General features: G+C 42.5%; 1 protein-coding gene across 4 annotated transcripts in view; it reads right to left on the bottom strand.

Annotated features, from left to right (window-relative positions):
- Nucleotides 1–18037, bottom strand: part of LOC139758189 (cytoplasmic dynein 1 light intermediate chain 2-like) — a 391163-nt gene that overhangs the window by 369228 nt on the left and 3898 nt on the right. The gene's annotated exons all lie outside the window — the stretch shown is intronic.

Below are 18037 nucleotides of genomic sequence, written 5' to 3'. Positions count from 1 at the left end.
CACTCAAAATCTTTTTCACTCTGTCCTTCCACCACCTCACAACCATGTAGAATTGTTGGAACCACTATTCCTTCAAACATACCCATTTTTCCCCTCCGAGATAACTTTTTTTCCTTCCACACATTCTTCATCGCTGCCAGAATCTTTGCCCCCTCCCCAACCTTGTGACTCCCTTCCATGTCCATGGTTCCATTCACTGCTAAGTCCATTCCCAGATATCTAAAACATTTCATTTCCTTCATTCAAACTTATATCCCAATTAACTTGTCCCTCAACCCTACTGAACCTAATAACCTTGCTCTTATTCACATTTACTCTCAACTTTCTCCTTTCGCACTTTTTTCCAAACTCAGTCACCAACTTCTACAGTATCTCACTCAAATCAGCCACTAGAGCTGTAACATGGGCAAACAAGAACTGACTCACTTCCCAGGCCCTCTCATCCCCCAAGAGACTACATACTTGCCCCTCTCTCCAAAACTCTTGCATTTACCTCCCTAAGCACCCTATCCATAAACAAATTAAAAAACCATGGGGACATCACACACCCCTGCAGCAGACCAATTTTCAATGGAAACCAATCACTCTCCTCTCTTCCTACAAATACATAAGCCTTACATCCTTGGTAAAAGCTATTCACTGCTTCTTGCAGCTTACCTTCCACACCATATACTCTTAAAACCTTCTACAAAGCAACTTTATCAACCCTATCATATGCCACGTATCAATACTAAATTTCATATGCCATCTGTGAGCCCACTCCATCAGTTTTGTCTACATCAGTTTGAAGATGGAAACATTTAATTCTGTCATAGAGTTATTTCCCAACTTGATACTAACTCCTTATACTTTACAATGCAGCCCATCATTATTATCATTAATGTTTATGAGATAGAATATGGGTATTAATATTCAGCCCTGTGACACACCAACTGTTACTTATAATGACTTAACTATTAACAGTAATCACTCTTTCTTGTTTAAGCCAGTCAACCAATTACCTACCCAATGAAGTACAACCTCTGCTAATATCCTTCAAAGTGCAACTTTATCAAATAGTTTTTGAAAATCTAAAAAGATATCAACTGATTTACTTACAATTTTCATCAAACGGCCTGATTATATCACATAAAATATCAAGCAGATTTGTCAAGTGATCAATCTCCCCAAAAACCTTGCCGAGAATCATTTATAACGAGATGATCCTCTAACTGGTTCATAAATCTGTCCCAAATGATGGTTTCCAAAAGTTTACCAACCACAGACATTAAGTTAACTGAACAATAATTTCCGTTTCTAAATATCAGTTACAAAATCTCTATAAGATTACAGTAAATTTTACCATTACAACTTTTTTAGCACATGATTAAGATGACAACACCACCTTATTTCCCTCATTATCAAATAGAGTGTACCCTGGATTTGCACATTTGGCAAAGCAATCTTTATTTTCAATATGTAACTGAGATTCAGAAATACCACACACATCACAACCTAATTTCAATCTAGTACCTAACTGAAATTCGTTACACATATTCCATGCATTCGCTTAAAATATTCTAACATAAGACTGGCACAGGTGGAATGTGTATGCTTGGAGTGCCATTTCGGCACAGGTCGCCCCATGAGTAAACCATAGTTCATTGGGCTCAGGTGACTATAAAGAATACAAAAGGATAGAAAGGAATTCGAATAGCAACAGACAATTGGGTCCATTCAAAGCTGTTTGTGATAATCTGCTCTCTGGTTTACGTCCACCACCTGACAGCTCTCTAAGAACTCCTGGTCCTCTCTCATCGTTCTCATGTGACCAGCTGACCTCGTCCAGGCCCACACCAGTGTCAGTACACCTGAGGTACGTGTGTGTTTGTGGCGGCGCGCAGGCGGGAGTCTGCTGTCTAGCATTTACCGCAGGCCCCTCCATGCCATCTTCGAGTGCCGCGCCTTCAACTTCAACGGCTCGGCCCCTGTCTCCGCCACCGTCACACTAGACATGAACTTCAGTGGAGCCCAGGTGAAAGGCATCTTGAAACACAGAGTTTACAAGGTTCGAACGGTACTCGCGGATGCTCAACTTCTTCCCACGTCCATACAGAACATCTAAGGATATAAGGTGTGAGGACCTTAGCTGTGCGCAAGAAGGGTATACAGGCAGCAAGGAACGAACGGTGTGGTGTGGTGACATCCAGGGCCGCCCACTCCCACCCACACTCTGTCGACACCAGGAGAGGCCGCCCAACTCCCGCACCTGCTACGCTGCCTGTTCAGATACAATAACTGTCTCTCCACCTTAGCGCGTTGAAGCAGACAAGATGAGTGAGATGGCTACTGCTTGTGTATCGCCTCCAAAGAGTGTCCTTAAGTTTGATGATGACTCAGAATTTCCTCCAGTAGAATTTCCTCCAGTGTAAACAGTGCAGTTAGTAACTCTGGGACTTTCCCATAATTGAGAACATTTCTTCATGTCAGGTTTTGTGGGCTGAGAAGGCAGCTTATATTCAAATTATTGTTGCAAAACTATCTCAATAAATATCATCCAGATCTTTGTGATGAATGTTAAAAATTGCAAGTGTAATGAGAGATTCTAACTTTGTATAATGTTTCTTGTACATTAGCATATTACTGGGAAGATGTGCTGAAGATGAAGCAAGATAAAGTTCAGTAATTTCAAGAGAATCAGTCTGTCCTGGTTGTCTTAGTTTTTCGATGCTTAACATTTGGTGAAGTAAGGCATTTACATCATATGTTTTAATTCAATGAAAGTATTTTCCTTATTTTCAGTAATTTAAGAATATTATTATGGTACACATGAATTGATGTATATAACTGTGTGTATATATATATATATATTTTTTTTTTTTATACTTTGTCGCTGTCTCCCGCGTTTGCGAGGTAGCGCAAGGAAACAGACGAAAGAAATGGCGCACCCCCCCATACACATGTATATACATACGTCCACACATGCAAATATACATACCTACACACCTTTCCATGGTTTACCCCAGACGCTTCACATGCCCTGATTCAATCCACTATATATATATATATATATATATATATATATATATATATATATATATATATATTTTTTTTTTTTTTTTTTTATACTTTGTCGCTGTCTCCCGCGTTTGCGAGGTAGCGCAAGGAAACAGACGAAAGAAATGGCCCAACCCCCCCATACACATGTATATACATACGTCCACACACGCAAATATACATACCTACACAGCTTTCCATGGTTTACCCCAGACGCTTCACATGCCTTGATTCAATCCACTGACAGCACGTCAACCCCGGTATACCACATCGCTCCAATTCACTCTATTCCTTGCCCTCCTTTCACCCTCCTGCATGTTCAGGCCCCGATCACACAAAATCTTTTTCACTCCATCTTTCCACCTCCAATTTGGTCTCCCTCTTCTCCTCGTTCCCTCCACCTCCGACACATATATCCTCTTGGTCAATCTTTCCTCACTCATTCTCTCCATGTGCCCAAACCACTTCAAAACACCCTCTTCTGCTCTCTCAACCACGCTCTTTTTATTTCCACACATCTCTCTTACCCTTACGTTACTCACTCGATCAAACCACCTCACACCACACATTGTCCTCAAACATCACATTTCCAGCACATCCATCCTCCTGCGCACAACTCTATCCATAGCCCACGCCTCGCAACCATAAAACATTGTTGGAACCACTATTCCTTCAAACATACCCATTTTTGCTTTCCGAGATAATGTTCTCGACTTCCACACATTCTTCAAGGCCCCCAGAATTTTCGCCCCCTCCCCCACCCTATGATCCACTTCCGCTTCCATGGTTCCATCCGCTGCCAGATCCACTCCCAGATATCTAAAACACTTCACTTCCTCCAGTTTTTCTCCATTCAAACTCACCTCCCAATTGACTTGACCCTCAACCCTACTGTACCTAATAACCTTGCTCTTATTCACATTTACTCTTAACTTTCTTCTTCCACACACTTTACCAAACTCAGTCACCAGCTTCTGCAGTTTCTCACATGAATCAGCCACCAGCGCTGTATCATCAGCGAACAACAACTGACTCACTTCCCAAGCTCTCTCATCCCCAACAGACTTCATACTTGCCCCTCTTTCCAAAACTCTTGCATTTACCTCCCTAACAACCCCATCCATAAACAAATTAAACAACCATGGAGACATCACACACCCCTGCCACAAACCTACATTCACTGAGAACCAATCACTTTCCTCTCTTCCTACACGTACACATGCCTTACATCCTCGATAAAAACTTTTCACTGCTTCTAACAACTTTCCTCCCACACCATATATTCTTAATACCTTCCACAGAACATCTCTATCAACTCTATCATATGCCTTCTCCAGATCCATAAATGCTACATACAAATCCATTTGCTTTTCTAAGTATTTCTCACATACATTCTTCAAAGCAAACACCTGATCCACACATCCTCTACCACTTCTGAAACCACACTGCTCTTCCCCAATCTGATGCTCTGTACATGCCTTCACCCTCTCAATCAATACCCTCCCATATAATTTACCAGGAATACTCTTTTTTTTTTTGCCGCTGTCTCCCGCGTTTGCGAGGTAGCGCAAGGAAACAGACGAAAGAAATGGCCCAACCCACCCCCATACACATGTATATACATACGTCCACACACACAAATATACATACCTACACAGCTTTCCATGGTTTACCCCAGACGCTTCACAGGCCCTGATTCAATCCACTGACAGCACGTCAACCCCGGTATACAACATCGCTCCAATTCACTCTATTCCTTGCCCTCCTTTCACCCTCCTGCATGTTAAGGCCCCGATCACACAAAATCTTTTTCACTCCATCTTTCCACCTCCAATTTGGTCTCCCTCTTCTCCTCGTTCCCTCCACCTCCGACACATATATCCTCTTGGTCAATCTTTCCTCACTCATTCTCTCCATGTGACCAAACCATTTCAAAACACCCTCTTCTGCTCTCTCAACCACGCTCTTTTTATTTCCACACATCTCTCTTACCCTTACGTTACTTACTCGATCAAACCACCTCACACCACACATTGTCCTCAAACATCTCATTTCCAGCACATCCATCCTCCTGCGCACAACTCTATCCATAGTCCACGCCTCGCAACCATACAACATTGTTGGAACCACTATTCCTTCAAACATACCCATTTTTGCTTTCCGAGACAATGTTCTCGACTTCCACACATTCTTCAAGGCTCCCAGAATTTTCGCCCCCTCCCCCACCCTATGATCTACTTCCGCTTCCATGGTTCCATCCGCTGCCAGATCCACTCCCAGATATCTAAAACACTTCACTTCCTCCAGTTTTTCTCCATTCAAACTCACCTCCCAATTGACTTAGCCCTCAACCCTACTGTACCTAATAACCTTGCTCTTATTCACATTTACTCTTAACTTTCTTCTTTCACACGCTTTACCAAACTCAGTCACCAGCTTCTGCAGTTTCTCACATGAATCAGCCACCAGCGCTGTTTCATCAGCGAACAACAACTGACTCACTTCCCAAGCTCTCTCATCCCCAACAGACTTCATCCTTGCCCCTCTTTCCAAAACTCTTGCATTCACCTCTCTAACAACCCCATCCATAAACAAATTAAACAACCATGAAGACATCACACACCCCTGCCGCAAACCTATATTCACTGAGAACCAATCACTTTCCTCTCTTCCTACACGTACACATGCCTTACATCCTCGATAAAAACTTTTCACTGCTTCTAACAACTTTCCTCACTGGAGTGATAGTTTCATACATGGTGCTTTGACAAGAAAATAGTGAAATTGAAAAAATGTAGCTTAGACATTGAAGCTTATTGATACAGTGGTTAAATTGATGAGAACTACTATTGACGTTTGTGTAAATAAATTATACATTTCCTTTTTTCCATAGCCAGAGGTTGAACCATTATGTGACATTCATTTTTTTTTTTTTTTTTTTTTCATTTCATTTCAAGCTAGAAGTTTCAGTTTTCTAAATTGTTTCTTACATTTTTCACATGTATATATATGTATGTGTGTGTGTGTGTGTGTATGTGTGCGTGTGTGTGTGTATTTGTGTGAATGTGTATATATATATATATATATATATATATTCCCTGGGATAGGGGAGAAAGAATACTTCCCACGTATTCCCTGCGTGTCGTAGAAGGCGACTAAAAGGGAAGGGAGCGGGGGGGCTGGAAATCCTCCCCCCTCGTTTTTTTTTTTAATTTTCCAAAAGAAGGAACAGAGAAGAGGTCCAGGTGAGGATATTCCCTCAAAGGCCCAGTCCTCTGTTCTTAACGCTACCTCGCTATCGCGGGAAATAGCGAATAGTATGAAAAAAAATATATATATATATATATATATATATATATATATATATATATATATATATATATATATATATATATATATATATATTGTTTCCGCTGTCTCCCGCGTTTGCGAGGTAGCGCAAGGAAACAGACGAAAGAAATGGCCCAACCCACCCCCATACACATGTATATACATACGTCCACACACGCAAATATACATACCTACACAGCCTTCCATGGTTTACCCCAGACGCTTCACATGCCTTGATTCAATCCACTGACAGCACGTCAACCCCGGTATACCACATCGCTCCAATTCACTCTATTCCTTGCCTTCCTTTCACCCTCCTGCATATTCAGGCCCCGATCACACAAAATCTTTTTCACTCCATCTTTCCACCTCCAATTTGGTCTCCCTCTTCTCCTCGTTCCCTCCACCTCCGACACATATATCCTCTTGGTCAATCTTTCCTCACTCATTCTCTCCATGTGCCCAAACCATTTCAAAACACCCTCTTCTGCTCTCTCAACCACGCTCTTTTTATTTCCACACACCTCTCTTACCCTTACGTTACTTACTCGATCAAACCACCTCACACCACACATTGTCCTCAAACATCTCATTTCCAGCACATCCATCCTCCTGCGCACAACTCTATCCATAGCCCACGCCTCGCAACCATACAACATTGTTGGAACCACTATTCCTTCAAACATACCCATTTTTGCTTTCCGAGATAATGTTCTCGACTTCCACACATTCTTCAAGGCTCCCAGAATTTTCGCCCCCTCCCCCACCCTATGATCCACTTCCGCTTCCATGGTTCCATCCGCTGCCAGATCCACTCCCAGATATCTAAAACACTTCACTTCCTCCAGTTTTTCTCCATTCAAACTCACCTCCCAATTGACTTGACCCTCAACCCTACTGTACCTAATAACCTTGCTCTTATTCACATTTACTCTTAACTTTCTTCTTTCACACACTTTACCAAACTCAGTCACCAGCTTCTGCAGTTCCTCACATGAATCAGCCACCAGCGCTGTATCATCAGCGAACAACAACTGACTCACTTCCCAAGCTCTCTCATCCCCAACAGACTTCATACTTGCCCCTCTTTCCAAAACTCTTGCATTCACCTCCCTAACAACCCCATCCATAAACAAATTAAACAACCATGGAGACATCACACACCCATGCCGCAAACCTACATTCACTGTCTCCCGCATTTGCGAGAGGTGGGGGAGGGGGCGAAAATCCTGGGAGCCTTGAAGAATGTGTGGAAGTCAAGAACATTATCTCGGAAAGCAAAAATGGGTATGTTTGAAGGAATAGTGGTTCCAACAATGTTGTATGGTTGCGAGGCGTGGGCTATGGATAGAGTTGTGCGCAGGAGGATGGATGTGCTGGAAATGAGATGTTTGAGGACAATGTGTGGTGTGAGGTGGTTTGATCGAGTAAGTAACGTAAGGGTAAGAGAGATGTGTGGAAATAAAAAGAGCGTGGTTGAGAGAGCAGAAGAGGGTGTTTTGAAATGGTTTGGGCACATGGAGAGAATGAGTGAGGAAAGATTGACCAAGAGGATATATGTGTCGGAGGTGGAGGGAACGAGGAGAAGAGGGAGACCAAATTGGAGGTGGAAAGATGGAGTGAAAAAGATTTTGTGTGATCGGGGCCTGAACATGCAGGAGGGTGAAAGGAGGGCAAGGAATAAAGTGAATTGGAGCGATGTGGTATACCGGGGTTGATGTGCTGTCAGTGGATTGAATCAGGGCATGTGAAGCGTCTGGGGTAAACCATGGGGAGCTGTGTAGGTATGTATATTTGCGTGTGTGGACGTATGTATATACATGTGTATGGGGGTGGGTTGGGCCATTTCTTTCGTCTGTTTCCTTGCGCTACCTCGCAGACGCGGGAGACAGCGTCAAAGCAAAAAAAAAAATATATATATATACATATATATATACATACACACACACCCACATATACACACACACACACATATACATATATATACATATGAAAAATGTAAGAAACAATTTAGAAAACTGAAACTTCTAGCTTGAAATGAAATGAAAAAATGAATGTCACATAATGATTCAACCTCTGGCTATGGAAAAGGGAAATGTATAATTTATTTACACAAATGTCAATAGCAGTTCTCATCAATTTAACCACTGTATCAATAAGCTTCAATGTCTAAGCTACATTTTTTCCAATTTCACTATTTTCTTGTCAAAGCACCACGTATGAAAACTATCACTCCAGTAACACAACTATAAGCATTTACTTCCCCTTTAAAAAAGTTCTGGGGAAGTCTGTCTCGATACACTGCGGGACACTCTACCACCTGGCGAGGTTTGTGTTGCAATGGTTCTTGATTCACAAACGTAGTAGCATCACTAAGAGAATGACTACAGTATATCAGCGGCATTTCACCATTATTTCTGCAGAATCCACACCACTTTGCCTTCCTGATTGTAGAGTGTATATGTTACTGTTAGTAAAATAAAGCATAGACTGTAGTGTAAACTTTTATTCCAGTTTCCTTTGGGATTTCATTCTGAATCGTAGTCACTAGCAGGTTACTGAGGCCTCCAAGCACCTCTAATGACTCATACTATTCGCCATTTCCCGCATTAGCGAGGTAGCGTTAAGAACAGAGGACTGGGCCTTTGAGGGAATATCCTCATATGGCCCCCTTCTCTGTTCCTTCTTTTGGAAAATTTAAAAAAAAATGAGAGGGGAGGATTTCCAGCCCCCCCGCTCCCTTCCCTTTTTGTCGCCTTCTACGACATGCAGGGAATACGTGGGAAGTATTCTTTCTCCCCTATATATATTTATCTATCTATTCACTTTGCCCTGCCGCCGTCTCCCGCGCCAGCGAGCTCGCTCCCTCCATCTTTGACACGTATATCCTCTTTGTTAATCCTCCTTACTCGTCCTCAAGAGTCCAAATTATTTCAACAAAGCCACTTCTGCTCTCTCAACCACTCTTTTTATTACCACACATATCTTTTACCCTTTCATTACTTAGTCTATCAAACCATATATATTTTATTTCACTTCTGATGCATATATCCTCTTTCTCCTCTATCCTCATGTTCTTAACACTACCTCACTAATATGGGAAATATATATATATATATATATATATATATATATATATATATATATATATATATATATATATATATATATATATATCTATTTTTTTTCATACTATTCGCCATTTCCCGCGATAGCGAGGTAGCATTAAGAACAGAGGACTGGGCCTTTTTTGGAATATCCTCACCTGGCCCCCTCTGTTCCTTCTTTTGGAAAAAAAAAAGTGCTCATCCTCCTCGAAGGCTCCGATTGGGGTATCTAAATGTGTGTGGATGTAACCATGATGTGAAAAAAGGAGAGATAGGTAGTATGTTTGAGGAAAGGAACCTGGATGTTTTGGCTCTGATTGAAACAAAGCTCAAGGGTAAAGGGGAAGTGTGGTTTGGGAATGTCTTGGGATTAAAGTCAGGGGTTAGTGAGAAGACAAGAGCAAGGGAAGGAGTAGCACTACTCCTGAAACAGGAGTGGTGGGAGTATGTGATAGAATGTAAGAAAGTAAATTCTAGATTAATATGGGTAAAACTGAAAGTTGATGGAGAGAGATGGGTGATTATTGGTGCATATGCACCTGGGCATGAGAAGAAAGATCATGAGAGGCAAGTGTTTTGGGAGCAGCTGAATGAGTGTGTTAGTGGTTTTGATGCACAAGACCAGGTTATAGTGATGGGTGATTTTAATGCAAAGGTGAGTAATGTGGCAGTTGTGGGAATAATTGGTATACATGGAGTGTTCAGTGTTGTAAATGGAAATGGTGAAGAGCTTGTAGATTTATGTGCTGAAAAAGGACTGGCTATTGGCAATTTTTTTTTTTTTTTACTTTGTCGCTGTCTCCCGCGTTTGCGAGGTAGCGCAAGGAAACTGACGAAAGAAATTGCCCAACCCACCCCCATACACAATGTATATACATACACGTCCACACACGCAAATATACATACCTATACATCTCAATGTACACAAATATGTACACACACAGACACATACATATATACGCATGCACACAATTCACGCTGTCTGCCTTTACTCATTCCCATCGCCACCTCGCCACATTTGGAATACCATCCCCCTCCCCCATCATGTGTGCGAGGTAGCACTAGGAAAAGACAACAAAGGCCGCATTTGTTCACACTCAGTCTCTAGCTGTCATGCAATAATGCCCGAAACATCAGCTTCCTTTCCACATCCAGGCCCCACACAACTTTCCATGGTTTACCCCAGACGCTTCATATGCCCTGATTCAATCCACTGACAGCACGTCAACCCCGGTATACCACATCGATCCAATTCACTCTATTCCTTGCCCGCCCTTCACCCTCCTGCATGTTCAGGCCCCAATCACACAAAATCTTTTTCACTCCATCTTTCCACCTCCAATTTGGTCTCCCACTTCTCCTCGTTCCCTCCACCTTCGACACATATATCCTCTTGGTCAATCTTTCTTCACTCATTCTCTCCATGTGCTCAAACCATTTCAAATCACCCTCTTCTGCTCTCTCAACCACGCTCTTTTTATTTCCACACATCTCTCTTACCCTTACATTACTTACTCGATCAAACCACCTCACACCACACATTGTCCTCAAACATCTCATTTCCAGCACATCCACCCTCCGGCGCACAACTCTATCCATAGCCCACGCCTTGCAACCATACAACATTGTTGGAACCACTATTCCTTCAAACATACCCATTTTTGCTTTCCGAGATAATGTTCTCAACTTCCACACATTCTTCAAGGCTCCCAGGATTTTCGCCCCTCCCCCACCCTATGATTCACTTCTGCTTCCATGGTTCCATCTGCTGCCAGATCCACTCCCAGATATCTAAAACACTTTACTTCCTCCAGTTTTTCTCCATTCAAACTTACCTCCCAATTGACTTGACCCTCAACCCTACTGTACCTTATAACCTTGCTCTTATTCACATTTACTCTTAACTTTCTTCTTTCACACACTTTACCAAACTCAGTCACCAGCTTCTGCAGTTTCTCACATGAATCAGCCACCAGCGCTGTATCATCAGCGAACAACAACTGACTCACTTCCCAAGTTCTCTCATCCACAACAGACTGCATACTTGCCCCTCTTTCCAAAACTCTTGCATTCACCTCCCTAACAACCCCATCCATAAACAAATTAAACAACCATGGAGACATCACACACCCCTGCCGCAAACCTACATTCACTGAGAACCAATCACTTTCCTCTCTTCCTACGCGTACACATGCCTTACATCCTCGATAAAAACTTTTCACTGCTTCTAACAACTTGCCTCCCACACCATATATTCTTAATACTTTCCAAAGAGCATCTCTATCAACTCTATCATATGCCTTCTCCAGATTCATAAATGCTACATACAAATCCATTTGCTTTTCTAAGTATTTCTCACATACATTCTTCATAGCAAACACCTGATCCACACATCCTCTACCACTTCTGAAACCACACTGCTCTTCCCCAATCTCATGCTCTGTACATGCCTTCACCCTCTCAATCAATACCTTCCCATATAATTTACCAGGAATACTCAACAAACTTATACCTCTGTAATTTGAGCACTCACTCTTATCCCCTTTGCCTTTGTACAATGGCACTATGCACGCATTCTGCCAATCCTCAGGCACCTCACCATGAGTCATACATACATTAAATAACCTTACCAACCAGTCAACAATACAGTCACCCCCTTTTTTAATAAATTCCACTGCAATACCATCCAAACCTGCTGCCTTGCCGGCTTTCATCTTCCGCAAAGCTTTTACTACCTCTTCTCTGTTTACCAAATCATTTTCCCTAACCCTCTCACTTTGCACACCACCTCGACCAAAACACCCTATATCTGCCACTCTATCATCAAACACATTCAACAAACCTTCAAAATACTCACTCCATCTCCTTCTCGCATCACCACAACTTGTTATCACCTCCCCATTTGCGCCCTTCACTGAAGTTCCCATTTGCTCCCTTGTCGTACGCACTTTATTTACCTCCTTCCAGAGCATCTTTTTATTCTCCCTAAAATTTAATGATACTCTCTCACCCCAACTCTCATTTGCCCTCTTTTTCACCTCTTACACCTTTCTCTTGACCTCCTGTCTCTTTCTTTTATACATCTCCCACTCAATTGCATTTTTTCCCTGCAAAAATCGTCCAAATGCCTCTCTCTTCTCTTTCACTAATAATCTTACTTCTTCATCCCACCACTCACTACCCTTTCTAATCAACACACCTCCCACGCTTCTCATGCCACAAGCATCTTTTGCACAATCCATCACTGATTCCCTAAATACATCCCATTCCTCCCCCACTCCCCTTACTTTCATTGTTCTCACCAAAAAATTTTTCCATTCTGTACTCAGTCTCTCCTGGTACTTCCTCACACAAGTCTCCTTCCCAAGCTCACTTACTCTCACCATCCTCTTCACCCCAACATTCACTCTTCTTTTCTGAAAACCCATACAAATCTTAACCTTAGCCTCCACAAGATAATGATCAGACATCCCTCCAGTTGCACCTCTCAGCACATTTACATCCATATGTCTCTCTTTCACGCGCCTGTCAATTAACACGTAATCTCACCATCTCTCCTACTTACATACGTATACTTATGTACATCTCGCTTTTTAAACCAGGTATTCCCAATCACCAGTTCTTTTTCAGCACATAAATCTACAAGCTCTTCACCATTTCCATTTACAACACTGAACACCCCATGTATACCAATTATTCCATCAACTGCCACATTACTCACCTTTGCATTCAAATCACCCATCACTATAACCCGGTTTCGTGCATCAAAACCTAACACACTCATTCAGCTGCTCCCAAAACACTTGCCTCTCATGATCTTTCTTCTCATTCCCAGGTGCATATGCACCAATAATCACCCATCTCTCTCCATCAACTTTCAGTTTTACCCATATTAATCGAGAATTTACTTTCTTACATTCTATCACATACTCCCACAACTCCTGTTTCAGGAGTACTGCTACTCCTTCCCTTGCTCTTATCCTCTCACTAACCCCTGACTTTACTCCCAAGACATTTCCAAACCACTCTTCCCCTTTACCCTTGAGCTTCGTTTCACTCACAGCCAAAACATCCAGGTTCCTTTCCTCAAACATACTACCTATCTCTCCTTTTTTCACATCTTGGTTACATCCACACACATTTAGACACCCCAATCTATTGGCAATATCTGGTTTAAAAAACGAGATATACATAAGTATACGTATGTAAGTAAGAGAGATGGCCAGAAAGAGTTGTTGGATTACGTGTTAATTGACAGTCGTGCGAAAGAGAGACTTTTGGATGCTAATGTGCTGAGAGGTGCAACTGGAGGGATGTCTGATCATTATCTTGTGGAGGTGAAGGTGAAGATTTGTATGGGTTTTCAGAAAAGAAGAGAGAATGTTGGGGTGAAGAGGATGGTGAGAGTAAGTGAGCTTGGGAAGGAGACTTGTGTGAGGACGTACCAGGAGAGATAGAGTACAGAATGGAAAAAGGTGAGAACAATGAAAGTAAGGGGAGTGGGGGAGGAATGGGATGTATTTAGGAATCAGTGATGGATTGCGCAAAAGATGCTTGTGGCATGAGAAGAGTGGGAGGTGGGTTGATTAGAAAGGGTAGTGAGTGGTGGGATGAAGAAGTAAGATTATTAGTGAAAGAGAAGAGAGAGGCATTTGGAAGATTTTTGCAAGGAAAAAATGCAAATGAGTGGGAGATGTATAAAAGAAAGAGGCAGGAGGTCAAGAGAAAGGTGCAAGAGGTGAAAAAGAGGGCAAATGAGAGTTGGGGTGAGAGAGTATCATTAAATTTTAGGGAGAATAAAAAGATGTTCTGGAAGGAGGTAAATAAAGTGCGTAAGACAAGGGAGCAAATGGGAACTTCAGTGAAGGGGGGTAATGGGGAGGTGATAACAAGTAGTGGTAATGTGAGAAGGAGATGGAGTGAGTATTTTGAAGGTTTGTTGAATGTGTTTGATGATAGAGTGGCAGATATAGGGTGTTTTGGTCAAGGTGGTATGCAAAGTGAGAGGGTTAGGGAAAATGATTTGGTAAACAGAGAAGAGGTAGTAAAAGCTTTGCGGAAGATGAAAGTCGGCAAGGCAGCAGGTTTGGATGGTATTGCAGTGGAATTTATTAAAAAAGGGGGTGACTGTATTGTTGACTGGTTGGTAAGGTTATTTAATGTATGTACGATTCATGGTGAGGTGCCTGAGGATTGGCGGAATGCTTGCATAGTGCTGTTGTACAAAGGCAAAGGGGATAAGAGTGAGTGCTCAAATTACAGAGGTATAAGTTTGTCGAGTATTTCTGGTAAATTATATGGGAGGGTATTGATTGAGTGGGTGAAGGCATGTTCTGAGCATCAGATTGGGGAAGAGCAGTGTGGTTTCAGAAGTGGTAGAGGATGTGTGGATCAGGTGTTTGCTTTGAAGAAACTATGTGAGAAATACTTAGAAAAGCAAATGGAATTGTATGTAGCATTTATGGATCTGGAGAAGGCATATGATAGAGTTGATAGAGATGCTCTGTGGAAGGTACTAAGAATATATGGTGTGGGAGGCAAGTTCTTAGAAGCAGTGATAAGTTTCTATCGAGGATGTAAGGCATGTGTACGTGTAGGAAGAGAGGAAAGTGATTGGTTCTCAGTGAATGTAGGTTTGCGGCAAGGGTGTGTGTGATGTCTCCATGGTTGTTTAATTTGTTTATGGATGGGGTTGTTAGGGAGGTAAATGCAAGAGTTTTGGAAAGAGGGGCAAGTATGCAGTCTGTTGTGGATGAGAGCTTGGGAAGTGAGTCAGTTATTGTTTGCTGATGATACAGCGCTGGTGGCTGATTCATGTGAGAAACTGCAGAAGCTGGTGACTGAGTTTGGTAAAGTGTGTGAAAGAAGAAAGTTAAGAGTAAATGTGAATAAGAGCAAGGTTATTAGGTACAGTAGGGTTGAGGGTCAAGTCAATTGTGAGGTAAGTTTGAATGGAGAAAAACTGGAGGAAGTAAAGTGTTTTAGATATCTGGGAGTGGATCTGGCAGCGGATGGAACCATGGAAGCGGAAGTGAATTATAGGGTGGAGGAGGGGGCGAAAATCCTGGGAGCCTTGAAGAATGTTTGGAAGAAGAGAACATTATCTCCGAAAGCAAAAATGGGTATGTTTGAAGGAATAGTGGTTCCAACAATGTTGTATGGTTGCGAGGCGTGGGCTATGGATAGAGTTGTGCGCAGGAGGGTGGATGTGCTGGAAATGAGATGTTTGAGGACAATATGTGGTGTGCGGTGGTTTGATTGAGTAAGTAATGTAAGGGTAACAGAGATGTGTGGAAATAAAAAGAGCGTGGTTGAGAGAGCAGAAGAGGGTGTTTTGAAATGGTTTGGGCACATGGCGAGAATGAGTGAGGAAAGATTGACCAAGAGAATGTGTGTGTCAGAGGTGGAGGGAATGAGAAGTGGGAGACCAAACTGGAGGTGGAAAGATGGAGTGAATAAGATTTTGAGTGATCAGGGCCTGAACATGCTGGAGGGGGAAAGGCGGGCAAGGAATAGAGTGAATTGGATCAATGTGGTATACCGGGGTCGATGTGCTGTCAATGGATTGAATCAGGGCATGTGAAGCTTCTGGGGTAAACCAAGGAAAGTTCTGTGGGGCCTGGATGTGGAAAGGGAGCTGTGGTTTCGGGCATTATTACAGGACAGCTAGAGACTGAGTGTGAACGAATGGGGCCTTTGTTGTCTTTTCCTAACGCTACCTCGCACACATGAGGGGGGAGGGGGATATAATTCCATGTGTGGCGAGGTGGCGATGGGAATGAATAAAGGGAGACAGTGTGAATTATGTACATGTGTATATGTATGTATGTCTGTGTGTGTATATATATGTGTGCATTGAGATGTATAGGTGTGTATATTTGCGTGTGTGGACGTGTATATATATTATATACATGTGTATGGGGGTGGGTTGGGCCATTTCTTTCGTCTGTTTCCTAGCGCTACCTCGCAAACGTGGGAGACAGCGACAAAGCAGAAAAAAAAAATAATAAAGACAAATGAGTTTCAAGAAGTACTTATAGATGGGGATAGACCTGTGGTAGGTAGCAGTTGATAGGCAGCCAAAGACCAAAGAGGTATATGACCAGTACTACCCACAAGGGTATCAGGAGGGTTAGTGATGGCTGCATCCTATGGTCCAGGTAGCCTCATCCATACATGGACTACTGGCATTCTGTCCACAAACATACAATCTCTCCTTGTCAAACATAACGCCTGACAAAACTTTACTCACACAGCTCATTCTTCATTACTCAGATTTACTTGTGGTGAGTGCTTTGTGAAAGCCCTGAATTTTTGCAAAATAGTATGAGCAACAGGTAGTATGAGTAGGCAAGAACATTTAGGTAGGAGCATTGGGTAGTAGTAGTACATAGGATCATTAGGAAGGAGCATAAGGTAGAAGTAGTCAGTAGCAAACACTGCAAGAATTGCCTTTTACCAGTGGTAAAGGGTGAGGCACTAAAGGCTAAGAAGTGGCAATGAGTTCACTAATTATTGCCACAACCACACCCACACCCTTGAGGGAGTTCCAGAACAGAATAGGCATGAGAGATATAGATAGATAGATAGAGAGATAGATAGAGATAGGCCTGTTCAAGAGGATTTGTTTTGCTTTCTAGCAAAATGCACATGGAGACACAATAAGGAGCCTGCCAAAATGTGCAGCTCCCAGTTTGTTCTGGTGTATTCTATTTTTTGTCAACATATTAGGGCGCATGTAAAAATGCTTCCACAACTTTACAAATTCTACTCCCTCCATGTTTACTTGCTAACATAACCCTGACTCATTTCATAAACTGCCTTCTCAATACAAGCAAGTGGCACTACATTTGATTCAAGATTATTATTTATTTTGCTTTGTCGCTGTCTCCCGCGTTTGCAAGGTAGCACAAGGAAACAGACGAAAGAGATGGCCCAACCCACACCCATACACATGTATATACATACACGTCCACACACGCAAATATACATACCTATACATCTCAATGTACACATATATATACACACACAGGCATATACATATATACACATGTACACATTTCACACTGTCTGCCTTTATTCATTCCCATCGCCACCTCGCCACACATGGAATAACATCCCCCTCCCCCCTCATGTGTGCGAGGTAGCGCTAGGAAAAGACAACAAAGGCCCCATTCGTTCACACTCAGTCTCTAGCTGTCATGCAATAATGCCCGAAACCACAGCTCCCCCCCACATCCAGGCCCCACACAACTTTCCATGGTTCACCCCAGACACTTCACATGCCCTGATTCAATCCATTGACAGCACGTCGACCCCGGTATACCACATCGATCCAATTCACTCTATTCCTTGCCCTCCTTTCACCCTCCTGCATGTTAAGGCCCCGATCACTCAAAATCTTTTTCACCCCATCATTCCATCTCCAATTTGGTCTCCCACTTCTCCTCGTTCCCTCCACCTCTGACACATATATTCTCTTGGTCAATCTTTCCTCACTCATTCTCTCCATGTGCCCAAACCATTTCAGAACATCCTCTTCTGCTCTCTCAACCACGCTCTTT

The sequence above is a fragment of the Panulirus ornatus genome, chromosome 29, assembly GCF_036320965.1.
Source record: "Panulirus ornatus isolate Po-2019 chromosome 29, ASM3632096v1, whole genome shotgun sequence".
NCBI lineage: Eukaryota > Metazoa > Arthropoda > Malacostraca > Decapoda > Palinuridae > Panulirus > Panulirus ornatus.
The sequence above is the reverse complement of the archived record's forward strand: the minus strand, read 5'-3'. Positions and strand labels throughout refer to the sequence as shown.